The following is a 10,933-nucleotide window of genomic DNA, read 5'->3' as shown; positions in this document are numbered from 1 at the left end:
GATGAACTTTGGAGTTCAAGGCACTACCGTTGCTAGGACAAGGCTGGTGATATGAAAAGCGTAGTGTCAGTCGCGGTGTTAGATGCATAAGTGGTTGGTCATCGCATGTTCAAGAGAATTGTATTTTCGCATGGGCTGTGTTTGGTTAGAGTTCAGTGGTACTGCAAGATTGGAAGTGGGAATGAGGATTCTTCAGCCAGAGTGAAGATTGAGACCTTCAATTGACAGCATGGGATATGGATTGAGGTGTCAGATTGGACCAGATTTCAAGAGTACTCTTCAAGATTTCAGAGGATGGGCGATCTTCAGGTTTGATTGGTGATGGATTGCTAGCACTGGTAAGTACAGGTTATCATCAGTGGACTATTAGGAAGTAAGAAGGATTGGGAATCCTTCAATTCTCGCGTACAGTGAAGACTTAGTCAAATCTAAGTGGGGGAGAAACTTTTCGTAAAGTTCTCTGAATGTGAGTTCTGGTTACGCGAGGTGCAATCTCTTGGGCACCTTGTCAACCAGAAGGGCATTTTGGTCGATCTGGCCAAGATAGAGGTTGTGATGCAGGGGGAGATTTTGAGGTCTCCAGCTGATATTCAGAGTTTCCTGGGTCTAGCAGCTTATTACCGGAGGTTTATACGAGACATATTCGAGATTGCGGTTCCTTTGACCCGATTGACCAAGAAGTCGGTGGCCTTTCGTTGGGGGCTTGAGCAGCAGGCAGCCTTCGAGACTCCCAGACATCGGTTGTGCGAGGCACCGATCCTCACCCTTCCAGAGGGTGTAGATGATTTCGTGGTTTACTATGACACTTTGATCACGGGCATGGGTGCGGTACTGATACAATGGGGTCACGTGATAGCAGGTTTCGAGAACCCAGTTAGAGCTCCAGTTACGACTCAAGTTCAGTTGAGGGTTAGGTCGAGTGCATGTTCGACCTGACTTGAAAAGTGTTGTAAGACTACGGGGGTAGCCGTAACATTCACTAGCAGTCAGTTAGTATGGAAAGTGTTGTAAGACTACGGGGGTAGCCGTAGCATTCACAAGCAGTCAGTTAGTCTGGAAAGTGTTGTAAGACTACGCGGGTATCCGTAGCATTCACTAGCAGTCAGCTAGCATGGAAAGTGTTGTAAGACTACCGGGGTAGCCGTGGCCTTTGCTAGCGGGCAGATAGTGACAAAGTGTCGTGAGACTGCAGGTGTAGCCGTAGCAATCACTAGGTTGGTAGATGGCAGGAGCGTGTTGTTAGAACGCGGAAGGAACAATAGTACCCACCATTTCGGGTGCAACAGTGAGGATATGTAAATCCACATACTGGAATTTGGATTTACCCAAATGGATTACATCTGGTTAAGCCATTAATGAGACTGTAGGGACGTCACTACAGTTCTGAGATCAGGGAAGCAATGGACTGCTTAAGGTCGTTTGTGATATAAGGCTACCATTAGTTAGGTAGCAATCACTTTTAGCCTTGGATTTGATTTATTACAGGATTCGACGCGTGGACCCGATCGGTTAGATCAGAAGGATGTTTGAGCCACAGTGGCATGATAACTAGTGGCAACTAGTTCCAGAGAAGGATTTCGTTCAGAAGTCGTGTGAGGCGACCAAGTGGGAGTCCATTGGCTCCGCAGCCGGGCATGAACCCGATATTTCAGATAATTGGTGAACGAATTTAGACTACGAAGGTCTCGATAGATTTTGGGAAGCAGCTATGTAGCAGCGTATACTGCTTCAGGCAGTTCAGTGTTCAGGCAGTTTCAACGTTTGGGCAGTGATAGTATGTGCGTTTTAAGTTGCATATACACATGGAATAGTTGGTTTATTGGGGAGTGACAAGTCACCAACAACGGGATTAGCTGAGCCTTGGCTAAGTGTAAGTGATTTGTAAGTATAATTGGGTCTGTGAACCTGTTTTATAGTGAGAATCTAAAGCTATCAGAAGTTGAGTAGCCTATTGAGGGATGAATGGACTGGATTCAATGATAATGATTCAGTATGAGTGGTCTGTCAGGGATTCAGCTCATCTCGAGACAGCAGATTTCAGACATAGTAGATGAGATCTTGGTGCAAGGAATTCGTTCGCCTGCGGATTTTAGGGCTTTACGAGGATGGGTCATGGCTACCCTGGGAAGGCTAGGGCGTGCCTAGGTTGGTGACCATGCAACTAGAGTGGTTGGGAGAGTAAGGAATGGTAAGGATTGATTTCGAGGACAAAATCTAATTTAAGTGGGGGAGAGTTGTAACACCCTGTTTATTTATTAGATAAATAAATTAATTAATGAACAAATGGTAGCCCTAAAATAAATAATTCTATATCAAAGGATGGTCTCGAGGAGCTAATTGTCATAATTTTAGAAGTCGGGGGTTAAAAGTGTAAGTTTCGGATGGGTTCCGTAAAGAATTATGAGGGCAGGGATTACTTGGTAATTATTGTGACTTCATTTGAAAAGAATTTGTAGAGGAGAGGCTCTTTTAGTAAAAACCGTACCTGAATTGTAAAGAATTTAATGTTGAGGGTTTACGTGGTAAATATAGGATCTATTTCGAAGTAAATGGGAGTTGGAGGGACCATTTTGGTCATTATAGCAAACTCGTATAAGGAGCCTGTATATAAAGGTTATGAAACCCTAACCCTAGAGACCCATTGCTGCCGCGAACCCTCTACCACCTTATACCTTCCATCTCCGGCATCACCTCCTTCCTCCACTTCCGGCATCGCACCGCCACTGTTGAGCCCGTGAACCATAGAAGTCTCCTTCGCCGTTGTTGGCATCGTCGGGTCTAACCGCCACCACACCACCCTACTGCTACTGTCGACGCCATTTCTAATGAGTAGAGAAGCCGAGAAGCACAGGAGCATCCAACGAAGTTGCTGATACGCCGCCATGAATCACCAAACCTTCTCCGTTCTTCTCCTTCTTCTGTTTCGTTTCCAGCCGTGCTGCCGCCTAGTCAAGCTCCTGTCGCCGATCTCGAAGAACTGCCACCGACGACGACGGTTGTAGTCGCTTTCACTCCATCGTCCGTGCCATGTCGCCCTTTGTAGGCCATCCGTGAGTGTGTGAATGTGTGATGAGCAGAGAATCAAGAATGACTACCCGCCACCACCGTGAGGTGGTGGCTATCGTTGCAACCGTTGTTGCTACTGCCGTTTTGGTGTTGCTGCCACCGCCTTGAGTCACCAGGTGGGTAGCTGGAGTGTTGTATGCAGTCTAAGGTTTATGTATGTGTGTTTGTAAAGCCGGAAAGTCGAGGACCACCACTGCCACCACCGTGAGGTGGTGGCTGCCGCCATACGCCACCACCGGCCACCACAAGGTGGCTGTGTGTGATTAGTTTGTTTAGTGTGTTTATTTTGGGATTACAGTTTGTAAAATGTAATCATAAACTGGAATAATGAAAAAGGAACCCTAACCACCATCGTGAGGTTGTGGCTGCCGCCACCGGCCGCCGTGTCGGGTGGCGGTGTGCCTCGTTGATGTTGTGATTTGGTTTGGATGTTTGGACAGGGCACTAAAACCCTAATGGGCCTTGTAAACCCTAATGGGCCTAATGAAGCCCTAATTGACATTAAAGCCCAAACATGTGTCTAATGGACCCTAATTGACCTTAGGAAATCCTAATGGGCTTAAGGACCTTGCTATTGGGTCTATTGGGCTAAGATGGGGATTGGAAACCCTAATTAGGGTTTAGAAAACCCAAATATTGGATTTATGGGCTTGGACCTATCGGGACCCACATTTGGGCCACATGAATGGAACTGTGTGTTAAGCCCAATCACACCATATGATTTATTTAGAAGAGTGATGGACTTAATGGATTAAGTCCTTAATGGGTTAAGTGAGAAACACTTAACCCTAATCATCATTTTATGTGAAACCCTAATTTCACTTGGGTTTATTGTTGGGTCTTTATATTGGGCCTTGATGATTGGGTTATTAATGGGCCATCCAAGATCAAGCAAATAGACTAGAATAATTAATGGGCTTTGTGTTAAGGCCCATATGAGGAGTTGGGCCCAATTTGGAAAATTAGGCCATAGATGGGCCATAGTTTGGGCCTTCATGAGTATGAGGTATAGGGCCATTAGAATACCAGATGTTGGACTGGACTTTTTGCTTGGGCCTTTGAATAAGAGCATGTATAGGCCTGGGCCCAATTTGGGAAATTGGGTCATGTGTTAGGATTGCATAAAGCCATGCTTGGGGTAATGTAGTAATTATCCGAAGTATGTACTCATGCTTATGTAGTGGAACCCAATTATTAATTGAGAGTTATTTTGGTGTTGACAGTTCAGGAATCTGTTAGCCAGCAACTGGGGTTGAGTTTGCGGGACTTCAGCAGTATGGGATTGTGTCTACGAGACTTCAGCAGTGTGAGGTGAGTTACCTTCCAGTAGAGGTGGGTCTACGGCCACAATGTCGGCCCACCAGTAGGATTTATATGTTAGATGATTGTCTTTGTGATATTCATCTAGGTTTGCTACTACCTGATATGTTTATGTGCTAGCATTATATGTTATATGTGATAGTGGTAGCAAGGGGAGAATAGTCCCCAAGATCGGTCGTTTGGACCGAAGGGTAGGTAGGGCACCCCAGATATGCTTGACAGTATGTTTATGCTATGATATTATGTGGTAGTAGTAGGAGGTGAAATAGTCCTCGTATGTCGGTCGTAAGGACCGACGGGTAAGTCACGCACCCCAAAATGGCTTGACATGGGTAGTCAGGCACCCCAGAAATGCCTGCCAGTATATGTGTGTCATATGGTAGTGGTAGGGGGTGAAATAGTCCCCAGTAGTCGGGCGAAATAGACCGACAGGTAAGTCAAGCACCCTAGAACGACTTGACATGGGTAAGTCAAGCTCCCTAGAATTGCTTGACCAGGGTAAGTCAAGCACCCCAGAATGGCTTGGCCTGGGTAGGCAGGCACCCTAGAATTGCTTGACAGTATGTTATTGTAGGGTGTGTGGTATGATGGGGGAACTCACTAAGCTTCGTTCTTACGGTTTACAGTTTTGGTTTAAGGTACTTGTTTTCAAAGGAAAGGAGTCGGCTTGATCGCAGTGCATCACACTATGTTTTCCGCACATGAGATCTTTGGGATTGCACTCTGATATGGTTTTATGATAATATGTTTTGATTATTGACACTTTGGTTTTGACATGAGATATTATTATGAATGTTATTATACTGATGGTTTTATGTAATAACTTATTTAGAAATGAAATTTTTGGCCTTGAAAATTGGGATGTTACAAATTCATAGTAGATTGATACAGTTTATTCCAAGAGTGTTGAGTGGTCCAGAAAGTGACAGCTGAAAGTTACCAACTTGTAAATTTAATATAAAATAAGCCAAAAATCATTAGAATTAGATATTTATATTTCTGAAAAGATAAAAGGGGGAACTTACCAATATAATTTTATCAAAATCTAATAATTGGTTAAAAGGTAAGAAAACATATCATAAATAGAGGACTACAATCAAAGAGAAAATAAGGAAATATGTACATATGTTTTATAAGATTAATACAACAAACACAAGCTAAATAATGTTATAATTTTATCTGTAGGTTCTCGGAAAGGAAAGGATCCATCTTGCTCATGCTAGCTAATTTTCAAGATCGAGGAGGTGAGTACTAACTCTCCTATTATGTAGACATTATTTGTTTTGATGTTATTGTTCACAGATACCCTAATAACATGTGATTAAATGTATCTAATCACATATGATTTATGTGGCTAAGATTCTTTTACTCGTTCTTGATTCAATAATTCTTTTTTCCACTTTAATCATATGTGATTAAATACATTTAATCAAATATTATCATATGTTTCTAATAACATATGCTTTTATTTGGAAAAAACAAATCTTGTCTATTTAAATCATATGTGATTAGATATGTACAATCACATGTAATTATATACACGATAACAAATATTGAACCAAGAACGCGAAAACAAATATTTATCCAAATTAATCATATGTGATTAAATACATATAATCACATGTGATTAAATACATATAATCACATGTGATTATATCAATCTAATCTCATATGATTTATGTGGACATAATTCATTTTTGCTTTGGCGATTCAATAGTTGTTCTCATGTATTTTATCACATGTGATTATATGTATAATCGTATGTGATTAAGTACATGAGCACAACTATTGAATCGAGAAGGAAAAAAATGAATCTTGTCCACCTCAAATCATATGTGATTATATACATATAATCACATGTGATTAATTACACAAAAGCAATTATTCAGTCGAAACCACAAAAATAAATATTGTCTACATAAATCATATCTGATTAAATACATATAATCACATGTGATTATATGTATCTAATCATATATGATTTATATGGATGGGATTCATTGTCACAATCTCGATTTAATAATTGTTCTTTGTCCGCTGTAATAATATGTGATTAAATACATATAATCATATGTGATTATATGTATCTAGTCACATATAATTTATACGGACAAAAAATAATGATGTCTATATAAATCATATGTGATTAGATACATATAATCACATATGATTATATACACAAGAACAACTATTGAATCGAGAACACAAAGATAAATATTGTCCACATATATCATATGTGATTAAATGCATATAATCACATGTGATTATTTGTGTCTAATCACATAGAATTTATGTGGAAAATATTTATTTTTGCGTTCTCGATTCAGTAGATCTTCTTGTGTGCTTAATTACATGAGAATACATGTATCTAATTAGATATGATTTATATGGACAATATTAATTTTCACATTCTTGTTTAATAGTTGTTCTTGTACATTTAGTCACATATGATTTATGTACACAAGATTCATTTTTCACATTTTTGGTTAAATAGTTTTTCTTTTTCCACATTAATAATATGTGATTAATACATACAATCACATATGATTAAATTCATAAGAAAAAATATTGAATCATGAATATTATCAATATAAATCATATGCAATTTGATACATATAATCACATGTGATTAAGTACATGAGTACAACTAATGAATTGAAAAAGAAATAATGAATCTTGTCCACATAAATCATATGTGATTAAATACATATAATCACATGTAATTAAATATATTAGAACAATTATTGAATCGACACAAGAATAAATATTTTCCATATGAATCATATGTGATTAAATAAATATAATAACATGTGATTAAATACACAAGAACAACTATTGAATCAACATGTGAAAACAAATATTGTCCATGTAAATCATATGTGATTAAATACAAATAATCACATGTGATTTAATACACGATGCCAATTATTAAATCGAAAACACAAAAATAAATAAGGCCCATGTAAATAATATTTTATTGAATACATATAATCACGTTTAATTATATGTATCTAATCACATATGATTTACGTGGAAAATATTCATTTTTGCATTCTAGATTCACTAGTTTTTCACGTGTATTTATGATTATAGGTATTTAATAACACATAAATCATATATGATTTGATACATATAATCACATGTGACTCGTTACATATAATCACATGTGATTATATACACAAGAAAAACTAATGAATCAAAAACACAATAACAAATCTTTATAGGTGAAGGTGGGGGTGGTGGCAACGGGTGGTGGTGATGGGTGGTAGTTTTGGTGGGTGGGTGTGGGTGGTGAAGGTAGGTGGTGGTGGCGGGTGGTGCTGGTTGGGTGGTGACGATGGTGGGTGGTGATGGTGGTGGCGGGTGGTGGTGGGTAGTGATGGGTGGTGGGTGGTGGTCGGTGTTGGTGGGTAGTGATGGGTGGTTGTAGCGGGTAGTGGTTGTGGTTGGTGGGTAGTGCTGGGTGGTGGGTAGTGGTTGGTGGTGGTGGGTAGTGATGGGTAGTAGTGGCGGGTGCTGGTGATGGATGGTAGGTAGTAGTTGTTGGTGGTGGCGGACGATGGTGATGGGTGGTGGTGGCAGGTGGTGGTGGTTGGCTGGTGATGGTGGTGGGCGGTGGTGGTGGTGGTGGTGGGTGGTGGGTAGTGGGTGGTGGGTAGTGATGGAGGTTAGTGATGGGTGGTGGTGGTGGGTGGTGGTTGGCGGTGGGTGGTAGGTAGTGGTTGTGGGTGGTGGTAGCAGGTGGTAGTGATGGGTGGTGGAGGTGGGTAGTGGTGGCAGTTGGGTGGTGATGGTGGTGGTGGTGGCTGGTGGTGGGTAGTGATGGGTGGTGGGCAGTGGCAGATCCAACCCGGAAGTAGAGTGGGTCCATAGTTGATCGTTTACCAATTGAAATTAATAATATATTTTTTTTATGAAAAAGTAGAATAACATTAAAACCTTCAACTAAATGTCATTTTACAGTTGTAATCTACGAGGACACATCGCTAAGAAACGTTTGATAATATTTTAATTTGTAATCTTTGAAAATCCTTCTCTTTCAACCGCACAAATGATAGAATCATTTAGAAAGTCATTCGAAGTCCGATTCCGCAAATCTGACTTTACAAGCTTCATCGCAAAAAAACATCTCTCAACCGTTGCGGTTGCAACCGGCAAAACCAATGACAATTTCACTAAACGATAAATCAAGGGAAAGAACTGATGCATCTTGGTTTCCACCATTACTCTAGCAAGGTCGGATATGTTCTTCAAATTTGCAAAGCTTCCATCTTGTTGCATATGATTGGGGTAAACCGAAAGTTCATTTAAAATATCCAACCTATCTTTATAGCTAAAATCATGTAGATAGAAATTGATTAGCTTCCGTAACTTTGATGGGTCAAAGTCACAAAATGAATCATGTGGATTCAAACCCGCCATACAAATAAGCAATTCGGAGCTTACTTCATTAAAACAATCACCGAACTCTTGAATTTGCATATCCAAAACCATGTTAAAACAATAAAACTCGTAATAACGATGATTGGAGATATCAGTATATTGTCTTCGGGCTTTTGGGTTAACATAAAAGTCTTCCATGTTCATTTGAATGCTATTTTTCTCACAAAAAGAGGTGATATCCAATATAAGTGCATCAAACCCATCATTTCTCATCTTTTTTAACGTTAAAGTGATTGATTTCACCAAACTTATAGCATTCACGATATCTTGATTCTTTCTTTGTAGAGCTTGTAACAATATGTTTATGATCCCCAAAATTTTCAACATCAACTGCAAGTGGAATAGAAAATCAAATGATCGAAGATATATTCGAAGACCACTTACTTGACGTTGACTAAAACTATTAAGGCCTTCATCTTCAACATATTCAAGAACATCAGTAACAGATGAAAATAAACCAACCAAACATGATAGAGTTTTGTAATGAGAATTCCAACATGTATCTCCGACTCTAGTAAGAGAAAGTTCTTGGTTTAATCCACTTCCGGTTTCAATTTCATCATGACCAATGGATTCTTCTACTTTATCTTTTTGACTTTCGGCATCAAATTTGTACGTTTACAAGAAGTACACACAACATTCATTAGAACAAATACCATATCAAAAAAGACTCCAACATTGTGATGTTTTTTTGCAACTGCCACAATGACCAGCATAAGTTGGTGAGAAAAGCAATGAACATAGTATGAAGACGTATTTTCTCTCATGATTAAAGATTTTAAACCATTAAAGTTCCCACTCATAGTACTTGCTCCATCATACCCTTGACCCCTGATCTTCGTCAAACTCAATCCATATTCAGCAAATAAAGAGTCAATAGTAGATTTTAAAGATAATGCAGATGTATCCTTTACATGAACAAGACCAATAAGCCGTTCTTTAACAATCTCAAATGTAACATATCGTAAAACCACCGCTATTTGTTCCTTTTATGATATATCGCTGGACTCGTCAACTAATAAAGCAAAAACATCATCACCAGTTTCTTCAAAAATTGAGTTAAGTACTGCTTGTGCAAAACAACGAGCAAGGTCTTTTTGAATACATGGAGCCACCATTTGATTGTTCCCCGGAGCATTTTGTAACGTAACTTTCCATACAATCTCATTTTGATCTCGAACCAAATTCAATACTTCTAGAAATTTCCTCTAAAAAGAGACATTTCAGACTCATCGTGACTACGAAAAGGCAATGCACATTTTAATAAACTTCTAGAAGTATCAATGGAAGCTTTTAATCGGATTCCATGTTCATTCCTTATAGCATCATTTGGCTTATGAAGAGAAGTGGCAATAGATTGATTTTGTCTCATCAAATCTTCACATTTTTAAGTGCTATGGAATGGGAACTAGTGAAATTGCCTTCATGAGTTTTAAGTCTTTCCGGTTTATTCCAACAGCTAAAACCTTTTGTTACAAAAGCATCATCGCCGCCACTTACTTGTCACATAAATAAATAACAACACAAACAAAAGGCTTCATTTTTTTTACTATACTCCAACCATTTACTATATTGACGATGATCAAACCAAGCCGGATTGAAACATATTGTACTACCTCCTATCTTTTTTGTTGGAAATGTATGATCACTTGGTTGACAAGGTCCTCTAATAAGATATTTTCGCCTTATTTCATCTCTTTGATTAGGGTGATAATCTGATTTTTTTTCTATCAGATGGATCCCAAGGAGTTTCACTCAAATCAATTTCAACCGGCACCGATGGAATAGAGCTAGATTGAGGAATTTCAATGGAAGCAATCCCAGATGAAGATGCATCATCGATTGATATCCGTCTTTTTAGATATCTTTCCATTTATCTGTTAATAGAAATTAACAATTTATAATTTATTGATATAATAAAACTCAATTGGCAATCTATTATATTTAACTATGAAACAAATCAAATTCATAATGCATACAGGGGACAAACGAATGAAACTATATATTATTTAAGTTTTTTTTTCTGGTAACAATAACAAAACAAGTTATGGATCCACCCATTGATCCCAAAACAAAAATTAAAAATTTCCAATTACACTCACTG

The 10,933-nt window shown here is 38.8% G+C and overlaps 1 pseudogene; it reads right to left on the bottom strand.

Moving 5' to 3' along the window:
• Window positions 1-8,394: 8,394 nt before the first annotated feature.
• Window positions 8,395-10,702, bottom strand: LOC145067202 (uncharacterized; annotated as a pseudogene).
• Window positions 10,703-10,933: the final 231 nt, after the last annotated feature.

This window comes from Lactuca serriola, chromosome 8 (assembly GCF_051521515.1).
Source record: "Lactuca serriola cultivar US96UC23 chromosome 8, Lser_US96UC23_V15, whole genome shotgun sequence".
NCBI lineage: Eukaryota > Viridiplantae > Streptophyta > Magnoliopsida > Asterales > Asteraceae > Lactuca > Lactuca serriola.
This window is presented reverse-complemented; position numbering and strand designations above follow the sequence as displayed.